A 25,580-nucleotide genomic window follows, 5' to 3' on the forward strand; every position below is an offset into this window, starting at 1 on the left:
TGTTAGTATGGCGCTGGTCGGGAAGGGGTTAAAGAATTTTTGATGATGCTTTTAATTTTCCATGTATTCCATATATTTAAACAAAAAAGATAAAATTCTGCAGTTCTTGCACTTTGTAGAAGTTGAAGTTGAAGATGGCAATCCCCATAATAATGTTCAGGAAAGAGAATTAAAAAATCTACTATCAGAAAATAAAAACAGATTAGAAAAAAAGGATATGTGTCGCTATCTGATTTTAACTGGCAGAGGTATATTTCCCCCGGTTCAAATGCATCAAACCTTTCGTACCGCATTGATAATGTCATTTTAAGGTACACTGTTTTGCTGCCTCACCTTTGCCTTATCACTCTGCCTGGCACGCACACTGGTCTGTGTGTAGCTTGCCCATTGCATTCAGAGAGCCCATAACTGCTCATTGTCACAGCACATTCTCTCCTATCAGTCCATCTAGATGCAACATATGGGACACTCATTGCTGAGTTTTTGTTGCTCGGTTCTTAGCAGTGTATGGCTATTTGTCTTCTGCGATGTGTTCTTGTTTCACAGCTAGAGGGGGTGAGCAGCCAGTGTGATCTTTAGATAGCGACACCTTTATTTCTCATTCACCTACACGCGTTCTGCTGGTACAAACACATTACAGTCTCAGTCAGCATTTTTGCCTCCACCCTCAGTCACTGTTCCATAGATTGCAAGATCTCAGTGGGACAGAAATTGGCACCTCTCAGCCAAGCTTAAAGACATATCAAAAACACTTCTCTGTATATCCTGCTGCACGAATATGCAATCTTACTATCCACATTTGTCCCTTTTGGAATCTGTCTGAAAACTCCTCCACGTCTGTGAGCTACAACGATACAGAAGGAACTGATTATAAAAAATGAAAGCTGAGGCACATGATAAGTGTAGCTAGAGCTGTGGAGATTGGCCCTTGGCTACTTTAGGCTTTTTCCATCTTACTCAGGAAAACAATAGTGCGGCTTATTAACAATGCACTGAAGATCCAGACCTATCTGCATTGTGCTGCCAACAAAACAAAGTAATCGAAGCATTTCTGCAGGAACTGCCTGCCCTTGCAGAGATTGTTCTATTAATCTACTTCATTTGCTGGCAGTAGGGAGTGGTTGGTGCTTGTCTTTAATATGCATTAAGTCTCTGATCTAGTGACAGAGATGAGGTAAGTGCTCTTGTCCCCAGCAAAACAGGCAAGTGAATTACATAAATGGAGACTATACCAAGATACACAGCCGAGTCACATTATTATGACCATTTCCGACTTTCAATATCAGCAGTGCGTGGCTCATGAAGGAAGTCATATGTGATGAGATGGCTTGGTGGGTATATAAGGTGTGTGATAGGCTCTCTGCAAATATATCCCTTGTTGCTGTGATAGGTAAAAGTGACGATTTATCAGACTTGTGAAAAAGGATGATTATTGGCTTTCGGGCAAGGGTGGCAATATTTCTGGAAATGCGCAGCTGCTTTGGTGAAAGTGTATCATGAGTTGACAAATGGTACCATTGCGAATCAGAGATGTGAAAACTGCAGAGCACCATGTGAGAGGTGAACATCGGCTACAAGGATGCGTGAGGACGGACCGACACGCTACAGTAGAGAAGCTCACCACCAAAATGAACCAGAGAACTACCAGACGTGTCTAAAGGAACAGTTCAGCTAACCCTACTGTGTATCAGCAGAAAAGCCGTAAATTTTCAGGGCAGTATCACAATTAGACCTCAGCTGACTGGCAAAGGGTTGCCTTCTCCAATGAGCCATGTTTTTTAACTTCATCGAACAGACTGATGTTGGTGTGTCAGATGAAAAACATCAGAGAACAAACTACAACCATTACTAGAAGAACACAAGCTGGTGGTGGCAGCGTTATAGTCTAGGGAATGTTTATGTGGTATTTTCTGGACCCACTCATCCATGTGGAAGACAATCTCAACTGATTTGAGTATGAAGCCATCCTTGCCAGTGACAAACAGCAATACATGCAGATTGTCTTCCCTGAGGCAGATGGGATCTTCCAGCAATACAATGCAACATGTCACACAGCTAGAAATGTTGTACATTGGTTAGAAGAACATGACCAAAACTTCCAAGTTCTACCCTGGCTCTCTGTAAAGCAAGGTCTTTAATTGGCTCTTCCCCAATAACTTCATGAAGTTATTTTGTGATGTCTATACCTGGCCACATTTCTGCGGTATGAGGTAACTGTACATGCATACTGACCTTTAGGCAGAGTTCACACGGGCGTTGCGGGAAAATGTGCGGGTGCGTTACGGGAACACCGCCGATTTTTTATGTGGTATTTTCTGGACTCACTCATCCATGTGGAAGACACTCTCAACTGATTTGAGTATGAAGCCATCCTTGCCAGTGACAAACAGCAATACATGCTGATTGTCTTCCCTGAGGCAGATGGGATCTTCCAGCAATACAATGAGACACGTCACACAGCTAGAAATGTTGTACATTGGTTAGAAGAACATGACCAAAACTTCCAAGTTCTACCCTGGCTCTCTGTAAAGCAAGGTCTTTAATTGGCTCTTCCCCAATAACTTCATGAAGTTATTTTGTGATGTCTATACCTGGCCACATTTCTGAAGTATGAGGTAACTGTACATGCATACTGACCTTTAGGCTGAGTTCACACGGGCGTTGCGGGAAAATGTGCGGGTGCGTTACGGGAACACCGCCGATTTTTCCGCGCGAGTGCAAAACATTGTAATGCGTTTTGCACGCGCGTGAGAAAAATCGCGCATGTTTGGTACCCAAACCCGAACTTCTTTACAGAAGTTTGGGCTTGGGATCGGTGTTCTGAAGATTGCATTATTTTCCCTTATAACATGGTTATAAGGGAAAATAATAGAATTCTGAATACAGAATGCATAATAAAATAGCGCTGGAGGGGTTAAAAAATAAAATAAAAAATTTAACTCACCTTAATCCACTTGCTGGCGCTGCCGGCATCTCGTCTGTCTCCTTCTTTGCTGAACAGGACCTGTGGTGAGCATTCATTCCAGGACCTGTGGTGACGTCACTCCGGTCATCACATGATCCATCACATGACCCATCACCATGATCATGTGATGGATCATGTGATGACCGGAGTGACGTCACCACAGGTCCTGGAATTAATGCTCACCACAGGTCCTGTTCAGCAAAGAAGGAGACAGACGAGATGCCGGCAGCGCGAGCAAGTGGATTACGGTGAGTTAAATTATTATTATTATTTTTTTAACCCCTCCAGCGCTATTTTACTATGCATTCTGTATATAGAATGCTATTATTTTCCCTTATAACCATGTTATAAGGGAAAATAATAATGATCGGGTCTCCATCCCGATCGTCTTCTAGCAACCGTGCGTGAAAATCGCACCGCATCCGCACTTGCTTGCGGATGCTTGCGATTTTCACGCAACCCGATTCACTTCTATGGGGCATGCGTTGCGTGAATATAGAACATGCTGCGATTTTCACGCAACGCACAAGTGATGCGTGAAAATCACCGCTCATGTGAACAGCCCCATAGAAATGAATGGGTCAGGATTCAGTGCGGGTGCAATGCGTTCAACTCACACATCGCATCCGCGCGGAATACTCGCCCGTGTGAAAGGGGCCTTAGGTGGGGCTAGGAGGGGCCATGAGAGTAGAAAAACCTTAGGGGATTATTTATTAAACAGAAATACGCCTAAACTAGGCGTACAGTATTTCTGCCGCAGATTTGCGACTTTTCCCCGTTCACGCCAGGTCTGAAAAAGTGGGCCGGTAGGCCTATTTCATTAATCATTTTCTACACCTGGTTTAGACGCAGAAAATGGTCTAAATGTAATACAGAAAGGAAGATGTCTTACATTTAGAAGCAGTGGTGGATCCGCCGAAGTTATAAAGAGGACTGCGTAGGGTCTTTTTAAAACCAGTGTCTAAAACGCCAGTCTTAATAAATGTGCCCCTTAATATTGGAACAGAGAGCTTGGCTTCACTGAAGACATCATCAGGGTAAGATGTCTTGCTACATCACCTTTTTTTGTATCATATGGGCGTTGACAGATTGTCATGTTGGGCACTAGTCGATGGAACCTGCACATTTGTCCACACGACTCTCAGTGACTGTTACTTTATCTTTGTATATAGATTTACTTTAACTTACCCTAGAAACTAACATCAATTAGATGCAAATTTACTTCTGCTCATAGTGTGTACCACTTAATAAATTTGGCTTACCTTATCCCAACATACTCAGACCAGTCTTAGTAAATATCCCGCCATAGGCAGATTTTGACATACATATTGCCCTTTAACCCTTTCCGGACAGGCCCATTTTCTATTTAGCATTTCTGTTTTTATTTCTTTGTTCACTGTGGTTTTACGGTGTTACCAATGCATTAAAACTGACCTGCTCCCTTCATTCTCTGGGCCAGTACGATTACAGCGATACCACATTTGTTTAGTTTTGCTTTTAATGCTTAAAAAAATAAAATAAAAATGATTTGTGCTTTGCATCGTCATATTCAGACCCCCATTGTCTACGAAGCTTTGTGAGGACTCATGTCTTCAGGGCGATTTGTTCTTTTCATTAATACTATTTTGTGGAGTGTGTGTGACTTTTTGTTAATTTTTTAATACATTTTTTGGAAGGTGAAGAAACAAAAAAAACGGTGAATCGGCCATTTAGATTTTTTTCCCCATTACACTGTTCGCTGTACAGAATAAATATTTTAATAGTATGGGCATTTTGGGACATGGCAATGGCTATTACCTTTATTTTTTTATCTTTATTTTTATTATGGGGAAAGGGGGCGATTAGAATTTTTATATTTTTTATCTTTTTAAAGGCCATACATGCTCCTCTGGAATATTGGGACTTGGATTGTAAATAAGCCAGCACCTCATCTGCAAACAGCTATTTCAGAATATGGCCTATAAGTCTTCTCATGCCGATTAAGGCATGAGTAGACTTTTTTAACCCTCCATGTAAGGCTACTTTCCCACTTGCGTTCTGTATTTAACTCATTGGTGGCCAGTGCGGCCCCCCTCCCTCCCTCCCCAGTATTAAATGTGACCAGTGCGGCCCCCCTCTCTCTATATTCATTGGTGGCCAGTGCGGCCCCCCCTCCCTCCCCAGTATTAATTGTAACCAGTGCGGCCCCCCTCCCTCTATATTCATTGGTGGCCAGTGCGGATTCCCAGTAATAAATATGACCAGTGCGGCCCCCCTCCCTCTATATTCATTGGTGGCCAGTGCGGATTCCCAGTATTGTGACCAGTGCGGCCTCCCCTCTTCCCCCCCCTAATTAAAATCACCCCCACTCATCATTGGTGGCAGCGGAGAGTTCCGATCAGAGTCCCAGTTTAAATCGCTGGGGCTCCGATCGGTTACCATGGCAGCCAAGACGCTATTGCAGTCTTGGCTGCCATGGTTACTTAGCAATAAATAGAAGCATTATACTTACCTGTGAGCTGCGATGTCTGTGACCGGCCGGGAGCTCCTCCTACTGGTAAGTGACAGGTCTGTGCTATAGGCAATGCGCCGCACAGACCTTTCACTTACCAGTAGGAGGAGCTCCCGGCCGGTCACAGACATCGCAGCTCTTCAGGTAAGTATAATGCTTCTATTTATTGCTAAGTAACCATGGCAGCCAAGACTGCAATAGCGTCTTGGCTGCCATGGTAACCGATCGGAGCCCCAGCTATTAAACTGGGACTCCGATCTGAACTCTCCGCTGCCACCAATGATGGGGGGGGGGGTGATTTTAATTAGGGGGGGGGGGGAGGGGAGGCCGCACTGGTCACAATACTGGGAATCCGCACTAGCCACCAATGAATATAGAGGGAGGGGGCCGCACTGGTCATATTTAATACTGGGAATCCGCACTGGCCACCAATGAATATAGAGGGAGGGGGCCGCACTGGTCATATTTAATACTGGGAATCCGCACTGGCCACCAATGAATATAGAGGGAGGGGGGCCGCACTGGTTACAATTAATACTGGGGAGGGAGGGGGGGCTGCACTGGCCACCAATGAATATAGAGGGAGGGGGGCCGCACTGGTCACATTTAATACTGGGGAGGGAGGGAGGGGGGCCGCACTGGCCACCAATAAATATAGAGGGAGGGGGCCGCACTGGTCACATTTAATACAGGGGAGGGAGGGGGTCTTCCCCCTCCTGCCTGGCAGCACCTGATCTCTTACAGGGGGCTATGATTCGCACAATAATTGTGCGGATCACAGCCCCCTGTAAGAGATCGGGTGCTGCCAGGAAGCAGGGGGCAGTCATGTACACAGTTCTTTTAGTATATTCTAACTTGAAGCGTCCCCATCACCATGGGAACGCTTCTGTGTTTAGAATATACTGTCGGATCTGAGTTTTCCCGAAGTGAAAAATCAGATCTGAAATAAACAGTTATGCAGACGGATCCGTTCTGAACGGATGCAAGCGTTTGCATTATAGGAGCGGATCCGTCTGTACAGACACCAGACGGATCCGCTCCTAACGCAAGTGTGAAGGTAGCCTAACCAGACCACAAACAACATCCTACCGATTGTATATCTGTTTACAGATTAGAAGCAAATACTGCATTTGCTCCTAAATCTATGTTTCTGCCCAGGGTAAGTAGTGGAAGCATTTGCTGTAAAATTCACTGTTATCTCGATACCGCTCCTTACACATGGTAACAAATACACATCATCTGGGCTATTTTAACACACAATATTGACACACATATTATTAACATATAAATGTGACTGCAAGGTTGGAAAATGGCCATAAATTAGCAGTTTGAAGTCTCACCACCCTAGAGGAGGAACAGAATATAATCACGGTTTTCATGCACTGAAGTACCACATATTGTTCCTTATAACACATTTATTGGAGAAGGAATTATATAAATGGGTTATATTTTCACTTAGCTCATTAAGATGACTACTATAATAAATAAAATGGAGGAACACAGCACTAGGTAAATGTCTGAAAGAGAATAATGGATCTGAAATCATGGCCCAGATGGTACAAAAATAGTGACTAATGTTTATTATAACTAGAGTTGAGCGAACCCGAACTGTAAAGTTCGGGTTCATACCGAACTTTAGGATTTTCGGTACCCGGAACCGAACCCGAACATTTACGTAAAAGTTTGGGTTCGGTGTTCGGCGATTTTTATGGCGCTTTTTGAAAGGCTGCAAAGCAGCCAATCAACAAGCGTCATACTACTTGCCCCAAAAGGACATCACAGCCATGCCTACTATTGGCATGGCTGTGATTGGCCAACTGCAGCATGTGACCCAGCCTCTATTTAAGCTGGAGTCACGTAGCGCCGCCCGTCACTCTGCTCGGATTAGTGTAGGGACAGGCTGCAGCTGCTGTGAAGAGAGATCAGGGAGAAATCTTATCAAGAACTGGTTTATGTACTCAGCGATCTACAGAAAAAGTGTTTTGTGGGTGCAGTGCAATTTTTTCAAGCCTGCCCTGAGCCAACTACTGCTGAAAACGAACTTTTTTTTCTTCAGTTAGTCAATATCAATACATGATCGGCAGCCATTTTATGCAACGATAGTGCACCAGCATAGGCTATCTGCAAGTCCAGAAATACAGCTTTGGCATACTGGGGTGAAAAAACCCTCTAATATACTGCACATCTGGGATTAGACAAGCATAAGTGACTGTCACATTTAGGACAGAAATACAGCTTTTTGGTTAGGGTAAAAAAAAACTCTAATATACTGCATATCTGGGATTACACGTGCATAAGTGACTGTCACATTTAGGACAGAAATACAGCTTTTTGGTTAGGGTGAAAAAACCCTCTAATATACTGCACATCTGTGATTACACGTGCATAAGTCACTGTCACATTTAGGACAGAAATACAGCTTTTTGGTTAGGGTGAAAAAAACCTCTAATATACTGCACATCTGGGATTACACGTGCATAAGTGACTGTCACATTTAGGACAGAAATACAGCTTTTTGGTTAGGGTGAAAAAACCCTCTAATATACTGCACATCTGGGATTAGACAAGCATAAGTGACTGTCACATTTAGGCCATAAATACGGCTTTGGCATACTGGGATGAAAAAAGCCTCTGATATACTGCACATCTGGGATTACACGTGCATAAGTGACTGTCACATTTAGGACAGAAATACGGCTTTGGCATACTGGGGTGAAAAAAGCCTCTGATATACTGCACATCTAGAATTAGACGTGCATAAGTGACTGTCACATTTAGGCCAGAAATACGGCTTTTTGGTTACTGGGGTGAAAAAAGCCTCTAATATACTGCACATCTGGGATTAGACAAGCATCAGTGACTGTCACATTTAGGCCAGAAATACGGCTTTTTGGTTACTGGGGTGAAAAAAGCCTCTCATATACTGCACATCTGGGATAAGACGTGCATAAGTGAGTGTCACATTTAGGCCACAAATACCGCTGTCATATAAAGTAAAAAAAAATAAAATAGAGTGCAATACCCTACATCAGGGTTTATATTGGCAGTTAATTATTTTTAACATACTTAACCACTTTTTACTTTGCTTTGTGAAGGCTAACTATGAGGCAAACATCTAATAAGGGACGCGGTAATGGTCGTGGTGGTGGTGTTGGTGGAGCCTCTGGTGCAGGGAGAGGACGTGGCCGTTCTGCCACAGCTACACGTCCTACTGTACCTACTACTTCTCCAGGAGAGCCGTGCCCTCCCTGCACAACCAAGTATCGGATATAATCAAGTGTGCACTGCGCAACGCCATCTGTGGCAAGGTCCACCTAACCACAGATACGTGGACCAGTAAGCACGGCCAGAGACGCTATATCTCCCTAACTGCACACTGGGTAAATGTAGTGGCGGCTGGGCCCCAGGCGGAGAGCTGTTTGGCGCACGTCCTTCCGCCGCCAAGGATCGCAGGGCATCATTCTTTGCCTCCTGTTGCCTCCTCTTCCTACTCGGCTTCCTCCTCTTCTACCACCTCCTCCTCCAGTCAGCGACAGACCTTCACCACCAACTTCAGCACAGCCAGGGGTAAACGTCAGCAGGCCGTTCTGAAGCTTATGTGTTTGGGGGACAGGCTCCACACCGCGCAGGAGTTGTGGCGGGGTATAGAACAACAGACCGACGAGTGGTTGCTGCCAGTGAGCCTCAAGCCCGGCCTGGTGGTGTGCGATAATGGGCGAAATCTCGTTGCAGCTCTGGGACTAGCCGGTTTGACGCACATCCCTTGCATGGCGCATGTGCTGAATTTGGTGGTGCAGAAATTCATTCACAACTACCCCGATATGTCAGAGCTTCTGCATAAAGTGCGGGCCGTTCTCATCCTGCCGCCGCTCGGCTGTCTGCTCTACAGCGTAACTTTGGCCTTCCCGCTCACCGCCTCATATGCGACGTGCCCACCAGGTGGAACTCCACCTTGCACATGCTGGAGAGACTGTGCGAGCAGCAGCAGGCCATAGTGGAGTTTCAGCTGCAGCACACATGGGTGGGTCGCACTGCGGAACAGCACCACTTAACCACTAATGACTGGGTCTCCATGCGAGACCTGTGTAACCTGTTGCGCTGTTTCGAGTACTCCACCAACATGGCCAGTGGCGATGACGCCGTTATCAGCGTTACAATACCACTTCTATGACTCCTTGAGAAAACACTTAGGGCGATGATGGAAGAGGATGTGGCCCAGGATGAGGAGGAGGAAGAGGGGTCATCTCTAACACTTTCAGGCCAGTCTTTTAGAAGTGGCTCAGAAAGAGGATTTTTGCAACAGCAGAGACCAGGTACAAATTTGGATAGCCAGGGCCCACTACTGGAGGACGAGGAGGATGAGGAGGAGGAGGATGGGGATAAAGCATGTTCACAGCGGGGTGGCATCCAACGCAGCTCGGGCCCATCACTGGTGCGTGGCTGGGGGGATACGGAGGACGCAGATGATACGCCTCCCACAGAGGACAGCTTGTCCTTACCTCTGGGCAGCCTGGCACACATGAGCGACTACATGCTGCAGTGCCTGCGCAATGACTGCAGAGTTGCCCACATTTTAACGTGTGCTGACTACTGGGTGGCCACCCTGCTGGATCCCCGTTACAAAGACAATGTGCCGTCCTTAGTTCCCTCACTGGAGCGTGATCGGAAGATGCGCGATTACAGGCGCACGCTGGTAGATCCGCTCCTGAGAGCATTCCCGACTGACGCCGGGGGACAAGTGGAAGCACAAGGCGAAGGCAGGGGAGAAGAAAGAGGTCGCCAACGCAGCTGTGTCAGCGCCAGCACCTCAGAAGGCAGGGTTTGAACACCATGGTGGAACAGTACCTGTGCATACGACTACACATACTGACTGATGGTTCTGCCCCATTCAACTTCTGGGTCTCCAAATTGTCCACAGGCTAGGGCTTGCCCTGTATGACTTGGAGGTGCTGGCCTGTCCTGCAGCCAGTGTACTCTCTGAACATGTATTTAGCACGGCAGGAGGCGTCATTACAGACAGACGCAGCCGCCTGTCCACAGCCAACGTGGACAAGCTCTCGTTCATTAAAATGAACCAGGCTTGGATCCCACAAGACTTGTCTGTACCTTGTGCAGAATAGACATTTATACCACCATCAAACATACATTCTTGTACTCAAGTCAAGTGCAATGATTCTTTGTTTTTTGTTTTTTTATTTGTCCCAATATTTTGGGGGCTACCTACCCCAATAAAAAAATAAAAAAAAACATTGTTGGCTACATCCTCCTCCTCCTCCTCCATTGCTGCCTCCACCTACAACACCACATTCACCGCCTCCTCAACCTCCGACTCCATATCCACCTCCTTCTCTGAGTTGCAGGTTAGGCTACTTTCACACTTGCGTTCGGGGTTCCGCTTGTGAGTTCCGTTTGAAGGCTCTCACAAGCGGCCCCGAACGGATCCGTACAGCCCCAATGCATTCTGAGTGGATGTGGATTCGCTCAGAATGCATCAGTTTGGCACCGTTTGGCTTCCGTTCCGCTCAGCAGGCAGACACCCGAACGCAGCTTGCAGCGTTTTCGTGTCCGCCTGGCCGTGCGGAGCCAAACAGATCCGTCCAGACTTACAATGCAAGTCAATGGGGACGGATCCGTTTGACGTTGACACAATATGGTGCAATTGCAAACTGATCCGTCCCCCATTAGCTTTCAATGTAAAGTCAGGAGTCCCTATTATTATATACCATCGGATCGGAGTTTTCTCCAATCCGATGGTATATTTTAACTTGAAGCATCCCCATCACCATGGGAACGCCTCTATGTTAGAATATACCATCGGATTTGAGTTAGATCGTGAAACTCAAATCCGACAGTATATTCTAACACAGAGGCGTTCCCATGGTGATGGGGACAGCTTCAAGTTAGAATATACTAAAAGAACTGTGTACATGACTGCCCCCTGCTGCCTGGCAGGTGCTGCCAGGCAGCAGGGGGCAGACCCCCCCTATATTTAACTCATTGGTGGCCAGTGCGGCCCCCCCCCCCCCCTGTTTTTAACTCATTGGTGGCCAGTGCGGCCGGCCCCCCCTCCCTCTCTCCCCCCCTGTTTTTAACTCATTGGTGGCCAGTGCGGCCGGCACCCCCTGTTTTTAACTCATTGGTGGCCAGTGCGGCCGGCCCCCCCTCCCCCTCCCCCCCCTGTTTTTAACTCATTGGTGGCCAGTGCGGCTGGCCCCCCCTCCCTCCCCCCCCTGTTTTTAACTCATTGGTGGCCAGTGCGGCCAGCCCCCCTCCCCCCCCTAATTTAAATGACCGACCCCCCATCATTGGTGGCAGCAGAGAGTTCCGATCGGAGTCCCAGTTTAATCGCTGAGACTCTGATCGGTAACCATGGCAACCAGGACGCTACTGCATTCCTGGCTGCCATGGTTACATAGCAATTTTAGAAGCATTATACTTACCTGTGATGTCTGTGACCGGCCCGGCGCTCCTCCTACTGGTAAGTGAAAGGTCTGTGCGGCGCATTGCCTATAGCACAGACTTTTCACTTACCAGTAGGAGGAGCGCCCGGCCGGTCACAGACATCGCAGGTAAGTATAATGCTTCTAAAATTGCTAAGTAACCATGGCAGCCAGGAATGCAGTAGCGTCCTGGTTGCCATGGTTACCAATCGGAGTCCCAGCGATTAAACTGGGTCTCCGTTTGGAACTCTCTGCTGCCACCAATGATGGGGGGTCGGTCATTTTAATTAGGGGAAGGGAGGGGGGCCGGCCGCACTGGCCACCAATGAGTTAAAAACGGGGGGGGGAGGGGGGGCCGGCCGCACTGGCCACCAATGAGTTAAAAACAGGGGAGGGAGGGAGGGCCGCACTGGCCACCAATGAGTTAAATATAGGGGGGGGTCTGCCCCCTGCTGCCTGGCAGCACATGCCAGGCAGCAGGGGGCAGTTGTGTACACAGTTCTTTTTGTATATTCTAACTTGAAGCATCCCCATCACCATGGGAACGCCTCTGTGTTAGAATTTACTGTCGGATCTGAGTTTTCACAAAGTGAAAAATCAGATCTGGTTATGCAGACGGATCCGTTCTGAACGGATGCAAGCGTTTGCCTTATAGGAGCGGATCCGTCTGGACAGACACCAGACAGATCCGCTCCTAACGCAAGTGTGAAAGTAGCCTTAATAATTTGTAATTTTTTGTTATTTTATTTCATTTTAAGTTATTTCCCTATCCACATTTGTTTGCAGAGCAGTTGACATGCTCTTAAGCACATTTTACTGCCTTTTACATCCCTCTAGCTTTTTCAAGGACTATTTTAGAGCCATTTTAATTTAAAAAAGTGCCAATTTTAGTGCACTAAATTGAAAAAATTCTTATTTTCAATTGTCGGTGCCATTTTACCATTTTTGGCGTAACATTTTACCATTTATGGCCTGGGTGACAGGGTCCTAAATCTCTCAAAATCCTCTGTTGTATAGCTGGGGGACATGAACCCCCTTTTGCCGTGAATGAACCCCTGCTGTGCCTGGGTGACAGAGGCCTAAATCTCTCAAAATCCTCTGTTGTATTGCTGGGTGACATGAACCCCCTTTTGCCGTGAATGAACCCCTGCTGTGCCTGGGTGACAGGGGCCTAAATCTCTCAAAATCCTCTGTTCTATTGCTGGGTGACAAGAACCCCCTTTTGCCGTGAATGAACCCATGCTGTGCCTGGGTGACAGGGGCCTAACTCTATCAAAATCCTCTGTTGTATTGCTGGGTGACATGAACCCACTTTTGCCGTGAATGAACCCCTGCTGTGCCTGGGTGACAGGGGCCTAAATCTCTCAAAATGCTCTGTTGAATTGCTGGGTAAAAAGAACCCCCTTTTGCCGTGAATGAACCCCTGCTGTGCCTGGGTGACAGGGGCCTAAATCTCTCAAAATCGTCTGTTCTATTGCTGGGTGACATGAACCCCGTTTTGCTGTGAATGAACCCCTGCTGTGCCTGGGTGACAGGGGCCTAAATCTCGCAAAATGCTCTGTTGTATTGATGGGTGACATAAACCCCCTTTTGCCGTGAATGAACCCCTGCTGTGCCTGGCTGACAGGGGCCTAAATCTCTCAAAATCCTCAGTTCTATTGCTGGGTGACATGAACCCCCTTTTGCCGTGAATGAACCCCTGCTGTGCCTGGGTGACAGGGGCCTAAATCTCTCAAATTCCTCTGTTCTATTGCTGGGTGACATGAAGCTAGTTTTGCCGTGAATAAACCCCTGCTGTGCCTGGGTGACATGGGCCTAAATCTCTCAAAATCCTCTGTTCTATTGCTGGGTGACAACATCCCCCTTTTGCCGTGAATGAACCCCTGCTGTGCTGGGTGACAGGGGCCTAAATCTCTCAAAATCCTCTGTTGTATTGCTGGGTGACATGAACCCCCTTTTGCTGTGAATGAACCCCTGCTCTGCATTGTTGACAGGGGCCAAAATCTCTCAAAATCCTCTGTTCTATTGCTGGGTGACATGAACCCCCTTTTGCCGTGAATGAACCCCTGCTGTGCCTGGGTGACTGGCGCCTAAATCTCTCAAAATCCTCTGTTGTATTGCTGGGTGACATGAACCCCCTTTTGCCGTGAAAAAAAACCCTGCTCTGCATTGCTGACAGGGGCCTAAATCTCTCAAAATCCTCTGTTCTATTGCTGGGTGACATGAACCCCCTTTTGCCGTGAATGAACCCCTGCTGTGCCTGGGTGACAGGGGCCTAAATCTCTCAAAATCCTCTGTTCTATCGCTCGGTGACATGAACCCCCTTTTGCCGTGACATGAACCCCTGCTCTATATTGCTGACAGGGAACTAAATTTAGTGAAAACATCTGTTACTGATCGGAAGATGCGTGACTACAAGCGCACGCTAATGATAGCATTCCCACCTGGCAGCGGGGGCACAGTGGAAGCACAAGGCGAAGGCAGAGGAGAAGGAAGAGGTCGCCAACGCAGCTGGGGCACCACTAGCCCTGAGAAGGCAGGGTTAGCATGGCCAAAATGTGGAAAAGCTTTGTCAGCCTTGGAGGTGCTGACCTGCCTTGAAGCCAGTGTATAGTGTGAACGTGTGTTTAGCACGGCAGAGAGCATTATCACAGGCCGCAGCCAATGTGGACAAGCTTACGTTTATTAAAATGAACCAGGCATGGATCCCACAGGACTTGTCCGTACCTTGTGCAGAATAGACATTTATACCAGCCTCAACCATCCATTCTTGTACTTAAGTGCACTTATTCTTTGTTTTATTTTGTTATATGTCCCAATATTTTGGGAGATACCCCAATTTAAAAATAAAAAATAACACAAATCAGTGTTGGCTACCTATTCTTCCCTTACCGCTGCTTCCACCTACACCGCCACGTCAACCTACACCGCCACATCCACCCATCCACCGCCTCCTGAACCTCCTACTCCTAGATCCAGATTGTTATTTTTAATTTTTCTGTATTTTATGTTATTTTAAGTCATTTCCCTATCCACTTTGTTTGCAGAACAGTTGTCACGCTCTTAAGCACATTTTGATGCCTTTTGCAGCCCTCTAGCCCTTTCCAGGACTATTTTAGAGCCATTTTAGTGCCCAAAAGTTCGGGTCCCCATTGACTTCAATGGGGTTCGGGTTCAGGGTCAAGTTCGGGTCAAGTTCGAGTCCCGAACCCGAACTTTATTTTCAAGTTCGGCCGAACCTGCCGAACCCGAACATCCAGGTGTCCGCTCAACTCAAATATTAACCTGTGTCATTATAACACACTTACTCTGTACATCTCTAGAGCAGGTGGCCCCTGAGGAGCTGGTGCAGAGGATGGGAGTGGTAAAGGCCAAGATGAGATTTTTTGTCACTGCAGTGAAAAGGTGGAGTAAAAAAAAATCAGGCAGTCGTAGAAGAACATCAAACATTTCATGTTACAGGGTGCAAAGGATGAGTTACAATACATCCAGCTGTAAAAGGTGCAATATGCTTATCCCCAGATGATGAGGTATGGTGGCAGGCACCAGAGTTGTCCTTCTTTCTCTCCTGATTTTCCTTCACTAACAGCAATAAGCTGGCATCTTTGTCCAATTGTGACATACAGGCTTTTGTATGTGTCTATCCTGAATTGTGATGATAGGTGTCTTATCTTGTTGTCCATTGACAACCAGTTAGACATGAAGTCCACTAACATTTGCCCAGATTTACTATTAGTTAGAGAGTCATAAATGTGCCAGAATTATCACAATGGATTAGGTTGTAAAATAAATCTGCCTGTCCTTTTAACATTCAATTGTCTCATTGTCTTCCAGATTTTTATGTCGGAAATTTAAGCGTATATTGGTGCCAAAAGTTGCATCTTAGGCCATGCCCATTTTCAGCCCAGCCATGCCAGTTTTCAGTCTAAGAGTAGATGCAACTTTCTGTGTCAAATTTCTCCACATTTTAGTTAATAAAACTTATTCCCAACCACACACTAAATCTAGACCTTTTTATAGGACACATCAGGTCTGGCCCTCACTTTGGACTCACTTGCATTACAAGATTCCAAGTTGATTCTCTGTGGAAAGCCTATTAACAATAAGAAAATGGAAGTAATAAATGCAATGTAATATATCCTGTAATTACTGCTAGAGAACAGCAGCACAGTGGCTCAGTGGTTAGCACTGGTACCTTGCAGTGCTGAGGTCCTGGGTTCAAATCCGTCCAGGCACAGCTACAGTGTACAGTTTGTATGTTCTTCTTTTGCTTGCGTGGGTTTCCTCCTCCACTCCAAAAACAGGCAAATGGTCTTCTTCTGACAAAACTGAAAAGATGCCTATTGTTCATTGTAATTACAATGTTTACATTTTTGGTTCTCACATATGGTTAAAATTTCATTAATAATGATGGTGAGAGCAAAGACTTGTAGTTGGCCTGAGCACTTGTTTAGGGGACGAATTGCAATTCTGCTGCATATAAAAACACAGCAAATGTAGTGATTCTTGGGGGGATCTCATAACAGATTTTGCATTGCTCCCAGGAGCTTCAAGTTATACTTATGATACAACAATTATTAGAAATACAGTGAGGAACAGAAGTATTTGAACACCCTGCGATTTTGCAAGTTCTCCCACTTAGAAATCATGGAGGGGTCTGAAATTCACATTGTAGGTGCATTTCCATTCTGAAAGACAGAATTTAAAAAAAAAAAAAAAAAAGGAAATCACATTGTATGATTTTTAAAGAATTTATTTGTCTTGCACTGATGAACATAAGTATTTGAACATCTGAGAAACAGCAAGAATTCTGGCTCTCAAAGACTTGTTACGGTGCCTTTAAAAAGTCCACCTCTACTCTACTCATTAATCTAACTTAGTAGCACCTGTCTGAGCTCTTTAAAGACCCCTGTCCACTCCACAGTCAGTCAGATGCAAACTACTACCATGGGCAAGACCAAAGAGCTGTCAAAAGACACCAGAGACAAAATTGTGGACCTCCACAAGGCTGGAAAGGGCTACGGGGCAATTGCCAAGCAGCTTGGTGAAAATAGATCAACTGTTGGAGCAATTGTTACAAAATGGAAGAGGCTAAAGACGACTGTCAGTCTCCCTCAGACTGGGGCTCCATGCAAGATCTCACCTCGTGGGGTAACACTGATGATAAGAAAGGTGAGGAATCAGCCCAGAACTACAAGGGAGGAGCTGGTCAATGATGTGAAGAGAGCTGGGACCACAGTTTCAAAGGTCACTGTCGGTAGAACACTACGCCATCATGGTTTCAAATCATGCATTGCACAGAAGGTTCCCCTGCTCAAGCCATCATATGTCCAGGCCTGTCTGAAGTTTGCCAATGACCATCTGGATGATCCAGAGGAGGCATGGGAGAAAGTCATGTGGTCAGATGAGACTAAACTTCACTCGGCGTGTTTAGAGGAAAAACAAGGACGAGTTGCATCCCAAGAACACCATCCCTACTGTGAAGCATGGGGTGGTAACATCATGCTTTGGGGGTGCTTTTCTGCGAAGGGGACAGGACGACTGCACTGTATTAAGGAGATGATGAATGGGGCCATTTATTGTGAGATTTTGAGCAACAACCTCCTTCCCTCAGTCAGAGCATTGAAGAAGGGTCGTGGCTGGGTCATCCAACATGACAGCGACTCGAAGCACACATCCAGGATAACCAAGAAGTGGATCTGTAAGAAGCATATCAAGGTTATGGAGTGGCCTAGCCAGTCTCCAGACCAAAATCCAATAGAACATCTTTGGAGGGAGCTGAAACTCCGTGTTGCTCAGCGACAGCCCCTGGTCAAGAACTACAGGAAATGTTTGACCTCTGTAATTGGAAACAAAGGCTTCTGTACCAAATATTAACACTGATTTTCTCAGGTGTTCAAATACTTATGTTCAGCAGTGCAAGACAAATACATACTTTAAAAATCAATTCCTAATTTTTTTATTTTTTTTTATTCTGCCTCTCAGAGTGGGAATGGACCTACAATGTGAATTTCAGACCCCTTCATGATTTCTAAGTGGGAGAACTTGCAAAATTGCAGGGTGTTCAAATTCTTCTGTTCCTCACTGTATGCTAATAGAGGTCTGGACTAGCCACATAATAATTGATAATAATTATTCATATTCAGCATAATTCTGGTATTTATGTTCTAAATGGAGCACACATAGTGCTACATAAAAAACACATGAAATCACTAAGTGTATGACAAACATGGTGATTTCTTGACAAATGAATGCATAACTGAAATTACTTCTGGTAAGAAAAACATATAACTAAAAAACTTGTATACATTAAAAACAGGGAAAAATAACCTCTCTTTTTGTGCACATGACAAAACAATTTCACGTTTTGTAGTCTACAAAGTGGCTGCTTGAAGTTTTGTATAAGACAATGAGTCGACGAACGGTAAAAAGCTTGAATTTAACAATAATGACATTTCTATTGTAGTTTCTTGTGTTATGTTCATATACATGAGAACAATTCAGGGATGGACTGGAAACTTAAAGTGGCCCTGGAAAATGGAAACTAAAAGTGGCCCCTTGTTGTAGGCAGATTCAATGGGGGGGGGCTCTGCTTCAAAGGCCCCCAGGGGGTAAACAACTTTAAAAATGCATTCTCACACTTCCATATACACATGCGATGGTGCTTTCATTTTAGGAGAGCTCAGTAACCAAATTCAAATGAGCAACACGATCAATATCACTATATGATGTATTTATTAAGAAATGTGAGCTTGGGGGGACTATCACACACATTACCAGTTTCTACTATGAGTAAAACAATAGTGAATTTCAAAAGAATGAATGAATTCATCAGTGTGGACTGCAAGAAAACTACTCATTCTCTGCAGCAAGACCCTTCCCAAAAGCCTACTAGACATATTCTCCAAATGAGAAACGACAAGAGGATCTTGACAATGAAAAATGATCTAAAGAGCAGATCAGGATGATTACTAAGAGCAGTAAGAGTTCAGCAACCATAAACCATCTTAATGAAATGACATCAAGTGTTTTCCACTGTTGAATGAGTTGTCAATTTGAAAAATCTTAATTTAAAGCTACTGCCATCTATTGTATGTGAACATCTGCTGTATTGTTATAGACATAGCACTTTACTCAAATTCCTGGTTATTCTTGGAATGTGTGGCAACCTCTCCACTGATGGGGATGTGAAAAGGATCACCATTCTTGAGTCAGGTGTGGGTCCCACTTCTGCCTATTGGAAATGTATGGAATATTTATGGGATGTGCCATAAATGTCCAGGAGGGACAATTGCTTTACAGAAACAGTTATCAGTTAAAACTTCTACAATGTATTATGCCTAGTGCTGGGCATATGAGGCACTACATGAAGTCGAATGAGAGAATTCTTGGGTCATGCCCCTCACAATTTACAAGTTTTGTCTATAATTCTTCTTTAGAGGGTCTCATGTATATTAACATTTCTTTTTATAAAATCAATTCTGCACTTGGGAGCTCGCAATCACTATAAAGATGCAGCATACCAGCAGTTTATTTTGATGTTTCACCAGCTCGATGCAGATCAATAACTCTGTACAGACATACTCAGTTTTAATACAGGTACAAGGCACCTAAGAGACATTTTCTGGCAACAAACATTAGAAAAAAAACAAATTGACAGAGAATGCTGTAATATGATAAAATTGCTTAACTGGGGCTGTCAAGTTGCCAGATTCATTTTGCATGAGTCTGTGATCTTGTCTTGTATGAGACTGAATGAGATCATGTTCTACCTGTAATCATTATGAGTGCTGTAAGCTACAGAGAAGGAGTCATGTGGATCTATACCACTTTTCTAAAATTATTATTACAGGAAACATATAATGCACTACTGAATCCGCATGAATACTCAATGCATTCCCTTCTACCACTGCCTCTGAATACACAGATAATAATAATCTTTAGATGGAAATTAGCTACTTCAAAAGCTTAGAAATTTCACTTGCATGATTTAACCGGTCACATACCTACTGTAAATACCCTTTCAGGGCACAATAAGTCATTTTTACCCTTATGATATTGATGTTCACTGTTCTGCTCCGTCATAGGAGTAGAACAACAAAAACAGAGTGGTAGTATCTGTAAAACACAGTGGAAGTATCATGGTTTGGACCTGATTTGCTGCATCTGGGCCAGGACATCGTGTCATCATTGATGTAACAATGAATTATGAATTATAACTGCAAATTGTAAAAGAAAATTTGAGTGATCTTAATCTCAAGAGAACATGAGTCAAGATATCCACCCTAAGCACACAAGTCTTTCTATCAAAGAACTGTTGAAGAAGAATAAATTTAAAGCTTTTAAAGTCCTGGCCTGAATCCAATAGAAATGTTGTGGAAGGACCTGGGCTTCATGTACTAAGTGGGCTTGTGAATAAGTGGAGTTTAAAGAAACAGAGTTTAAGACAAGGAGCAAGAAACTAAGGTTTGATAGATTTTCCTTGTGTGTTGTTGGCTTGATTCTAGCTAGTCCTCCAACTACAGCAGGCAGGGTCTAATTCTAGCTCATATTTACTGTTTTCCTTCCTTACTGTTCAACCCCATTTAGACATGTGCTCCATGGACAATGCTACTGTGTCCCCTGTACAATGTATGTGTGCCTTAAAGAGCCATTCGAGGGTGAATACATTTGCACTAGATGCAATCATGTTGCATATTTGGAAGCCCAGAACTTGGATCTAAATAAGCAGCTTGAAATACTTAGGGGCATTGCAAAATGAGAGAGGCTTAGACCTCAATGTGCAGGCACTGACTGGGGTCAGTGAAATTGAGGTGGGAGGAGGAGGGCAAGATCAGGACTATCAGGTCAGCAGTTGGGTTAATGTAGGAAGAAGGGGTAAACGGAAAAGTGCCAGGGAGGCAGGTCCTGAGCTGTAAAGCCTTAGTAAATATGCCTGTTTGGCTGATATTAGGGATGAAAGCCCAGGGCCAGCAACACTGCAGCAGGGCGTTTCTCCTAGCAACCAGGAGGATGACCACTAAGGAAAGGATGTGAAAATGAGTGCAGCAAAAGTCAGACATATGCTGGTGGTAGGGACTCTATTATTAGGAGGACAGACAGGGTCATCTGTCGCCGAGATTGTGAATGCCGAACAGTGTGTTGTCTTCCGGGTGCTCGGGTTCGGCATATTGCGGATCAGATTGACAGATTGCTGGGTGGGGCTGGGGAAGACCCGGCAGTCATGGTAAACATTGGCACCAATGACAAAGTCAGGGGAAGATGGAAGGTCCTTAAAAATGAGTTTAGGGAACTAGGAGAGAAGCTCAAGTCCAGGACCGCCAAGGTAGTGTTTTCAGAAATACTACTAGTGCCAGGAACGTCACCAGAGAGACAACTGGAGGTTAGGGAGCTCAGAAGCTGGTGCAGGAAGGAAGGGTTTTGGTTCATGGAGAACTGGGCCGACTTCTCTGTCGGTTACAGGATCTACAGTAGGGATGGGCTGCACCTTAATGGGGAGGGTGCAACTGCCCTGGGGGAAAAATGGTTAGATGGCTGGAGGAGCTTTTAAACTAGGATCTGGGAGAGGGATGGGGGGTCATACTAATAAGGGGATATATAGTGTAGATAGAGAGTGGGATATAGGAGGGGAAAGTATGGATTTAGTTGGGGCTAGGGTTAGTGAGGAAAGTAGGGAGAAGACTGGGTAGAACAATACACAGATGAAAAACAGAACTGCTGGTAACAAGTACCTGTCACATACAAACATCAACCAAGGTAACCCAAAAATCCCATATATTCACTTTATAGGTAATAGTAATTTAAAATGTATTTTCACAAATGCCACAAAGTCTGGAGGCTATGGTACTAGAAGAACACATAGATATAGTTGGTGTGGCTGAGACCTGGTTGGATTCTGTGCATGACTGGGTTGTAGATATTGAGGATTTTACACTATTTAGAAAAGACAGGGTCAAAAGAAAAGGTGGTGGTGTGTGCCTGTATGTGAGGAGTGATCTGAAGACAAGTGTGAAATAGGTAATTGTGGGTGAGGATGGTGAGGATGTGGAAACCTTATGGGTGGAAGTTCAAAGGGATCTTAACACTGAAAAAATTATACTTGGTGTAATCTATAGACCCCCTAACATCACAGAGGAGATAGAAACACAACTGTATAACCAAATAGAATGGGCGGCACAGGCTAATACATTGGTCATAATGGGAGATTTTATCTTCTCAGACATTGACTGAGGTCATGGTTCTGCCTCAACCGCAAAGGGGAGAAAATTCCTCAACTTGCTGCAGGACCACTATATGGGCCAGTTTGTAGAAGCTCCCACTACGGGCAATGCTCTGTTGGATCTGGTAATTTCTAATGATGCAGAGCTTGTTGGATATGTTACTGTTCAAGAAACACTAGGTAATAGTGACCACAATATAATTATATTCCCCCTAAACTATAAGAAGCAAACTTTGTCAGGCAGAGCAAAGACGCTAAATTTCAAAAAGGCTAATTTCCATAGGTTGAGGGCAGCATTTCATGGCATAGACTGGGAGCAGCTACTCTCACATAATAATACTGAGGATAAATGGGAGAGCTTTAAATCAACATTGAGTAATTGCAGTAAAAAATGTATTCCTTTAGGTAACAAGTATAAATGCCTAAAATTAAACCATCCATGGCTTACAGCTACTGTAAAAAGGGCAATAAAAGACATAAAAGGGGATTAAAAAAAAACAAATCTGAGGGGTCAGCTGTAGTGTTTGAAGATTACAAAGGGCTTAAAAAAATCTGTAAAAAGGAGATAAAATTAGCAAAAATACAAAACATAAAGGGAGCAAAACAAATCCCCAAAAATGATTTAAATATATAAATGCTAAAAAACCAAGGTCCGAGCAGGTAGGTCCACTGAATAATGGTAAAGGAGGGGGGGGGGGGGGGGTAGTCACTGAAGATAAAGAAAAAGGCAGAGTTACTAAATGTTTTTTTTAGTTCTGTATATACAAAAGAAGAGAAAGTAGCTGATATCTGTGGTGCTGGGACTGTTACTACATCCAGTAATATACTCAATTGGCTAACTGTAGATATGGTCCAAGATAGGTTAAATTAGGTAAATTTAAACATGGCTCCGGGTCCAGATGGATTGCACCCAAGAGTTCCTAAAAAGCTCAGTTCAGTTATTGCTGTGCCCCTGTTTATAATATTTAAAGACTCTCTAGGTACTGGTACAGTGTCAAGTGATTGGTGCAAGGCAAATGTGGAGCCCATATTTAAAAAAGGATCTAGATCCTTCACAGGCAATTTTAGACTAGTTAGTTTAACTTCTGTTGTGGGAAAAATGTTTGAAGGATTCTTAAAAGGAACCTGTCACCTCGAAAAACCATCTGAAGCCGCCAGCAGTACCTGAGAGTAGCGAGCAGTGTGTTTCTGACGATTGTTTTGTTCCTGAAGGCAGATACGGCAAAAGCTCTGAAAACGTTCCTTTATCCACTGCCAGCGCGCTTCTCTAGACATGCTTCAAGTCAAGGGGGCAGCAGCCTCCTTGCTTCAAGTCAAGGTAACCACACCTCCTTCCCTGTCCCTTCGCTGTGACTGACAGCCGGCAGTTTGGCTGGCTTTGCCAAACTCTCTGCATAAGCGCTGTCAGTCACAGCACTCGGGTGCTCGAGTAGAACACTTTGGGATGCCTGGGTGCTCTACAGAGCACAATGGAAGTCAATGGGAGAACCCAAGCATTAAACCAGGCTCCCCCTGCTCTGAAGAGGGGAGGGTACCGGGTCCCACTGAAGTCTATGCAGAAGATTGCTGTACAGTGAGGGATCCCCCAGTCCGTGTCTTAGGAGTCCCTGCTCTGACTCCATATATAGCTATGTCCATATATGGAGTCAGTGCTTGGGGACACCCAATGTATTTAAATCTAATTTAACCTCTGTTTCTGCCAGGATTTGAACTTACAGCTTTCTACATTAGAGGCAAGGACCTTAATCACTCAGCTATAAAGCTGAATTATAAACTGTGTCAGAAAAACCTCATAGTAGTTTGTAATGTAATAAGTATTCCTATACAGCAGAAGTATCATTTTATATTTCAATGCAGGTCAACATGTAGCTGTATAGCGTAGTGGTTAAGGTTCTTGGCTCTAATGTAGAAGGTTGTGAGTTCAATTCCTGGAAGAAAAGTTTCAGAAATTGAGGCTAATTTATATATTTTATATATTTTTTTAGTAATTGTAAAAAATGTATGGCACAAAATAAATGTGTAATTACTAATATATATTTATAGATAAAATCATACTTCTGAAATATATGAATGCATAATATGTGGGAAACTACTACTGATGTTTTTAGCAATAATATATTTACATATATTATAATATATGATATATTCAAAATATATAATAATATATGTAAATATATTATGGATAAAAACTTATATATTTATATATGTGTTTAAATTAAATTTAGCTTATATTCCCAAATTGTTTCTATCGGGATTTGAACTTACAAGCTTCTACAGTAGAGCCGAGAACCTTAACCACTACGCTATACAGCTACAAGTTGACCTGAACTGAAATATGAAATGATACTTCTGTTGCATAGGAATACTTACTACATTACAAACTACTATGAGGTTTTTCTGACACAGTATATCCTTCAGCTTTATAGCTGAGTGGTCAAGGTCTTTGTCTCTAATGTGAAAGGTTGTGAGTTTAAATCCCGACAGAAAATTTTCTGAAATAGAGGCTAAATTAGATTTAAATACACTGACACAAGCATATCGCGCTTGAGCACATGCAGTATTCGGCTGAGCATCGCGATGCTCGAGTCGAACACCAGTTCGGCCGTGCATGCTTGCTCAACACTAGTGGTCAATGATTCATATTCAGAATGGTCCTGGGTTATAAGTGGAGTACCCCAAGGTTCACTGCTGGGCCCTCTATTATTTAATTTATTATTGAGGACTGAATTAATAGCACCATTTCTATTTTTGCAGATGACACTAAGCTATGTAGTACTGTACAGTCTATGGAAGATGTCCATAAACTACAAGCTGACTTGAACACTCTGAGTGATTGGGTGGGAACTTGGCAAATGAGGTTCAATGTGGATAAATGTAAAGTTATGCATCTTGGTAGTAATAATCTCCATGCTTCATATGTCCTAGGTGATGTAACACTGGGGGAGTCACTTATACACTGCGTGCAGAATTATTAGGCAAATGAGTATTTTGACCACATCATCCTCTTTATGCATGTTGTCTTACTCCAAGCTGTATAGGCTCGAAAGCCTACTACCAATTAAGCATATTAGGTGATGTGCATCTCTGTAATGAGAAGGGGTGTGGTCTAATGACTAGTGTTGAGCGAACAGTTCGAGCATAGTTCGGGTCCGTACCGAATTTTGGGGTGTTCGTGACACGGACCCGAACCCGAACTTTTTCGTAAAAGTTCGGGTTCGGGTTCGTCGTTCGGCATGTATTTTGGCGCATTTTGAAAGGCTGCAAAGCAGCCAATCAACATGCATCATACTACTTGCCCTAAGATGCCATCGCAGCCATGCCTACTATTGGCAAGGCTGTGATTGGCCAAGTGCAGCATGTGACTCAGCCTCTTATAAGCTTGTGCGCACGTCGGGACGTGCTCACTCCCGATGTGAATAGAACAGGGTTAGACGCAGCTGATGCTAGGGCGAGAATAGGCAGGGA

The 25,580-nt window shown here is 44.3% G+C and overlaps 1 protein-coding gene across 1 annotated transcript in view; it reads right to left on the reverse strand.

Moving 5' to 3' along the window:
• The window catches only part of TMEM132E (transmembrane protein 132E), a 484,064-nt gene that overhangs the window by 370,870 nt on the left and 87,614 nt on the right, over window positions 1-25,580 (reverse strand). The window lies entirely within an intron of this gene.

The sequence above is a fragment of the Bufo bufo genome, chromosome 3 (genome assembly GCF_905171765.1).
Source record: "Bufo bufo chromosome 3, aBufBuf1.1, whole genome shotgun sequence".
Taxonomy (NCBI): Eukaryota; Metazoa; Chordata; class Amphibia; order Anura; family Bufonidae; genus Bufo; species Bufo bufo.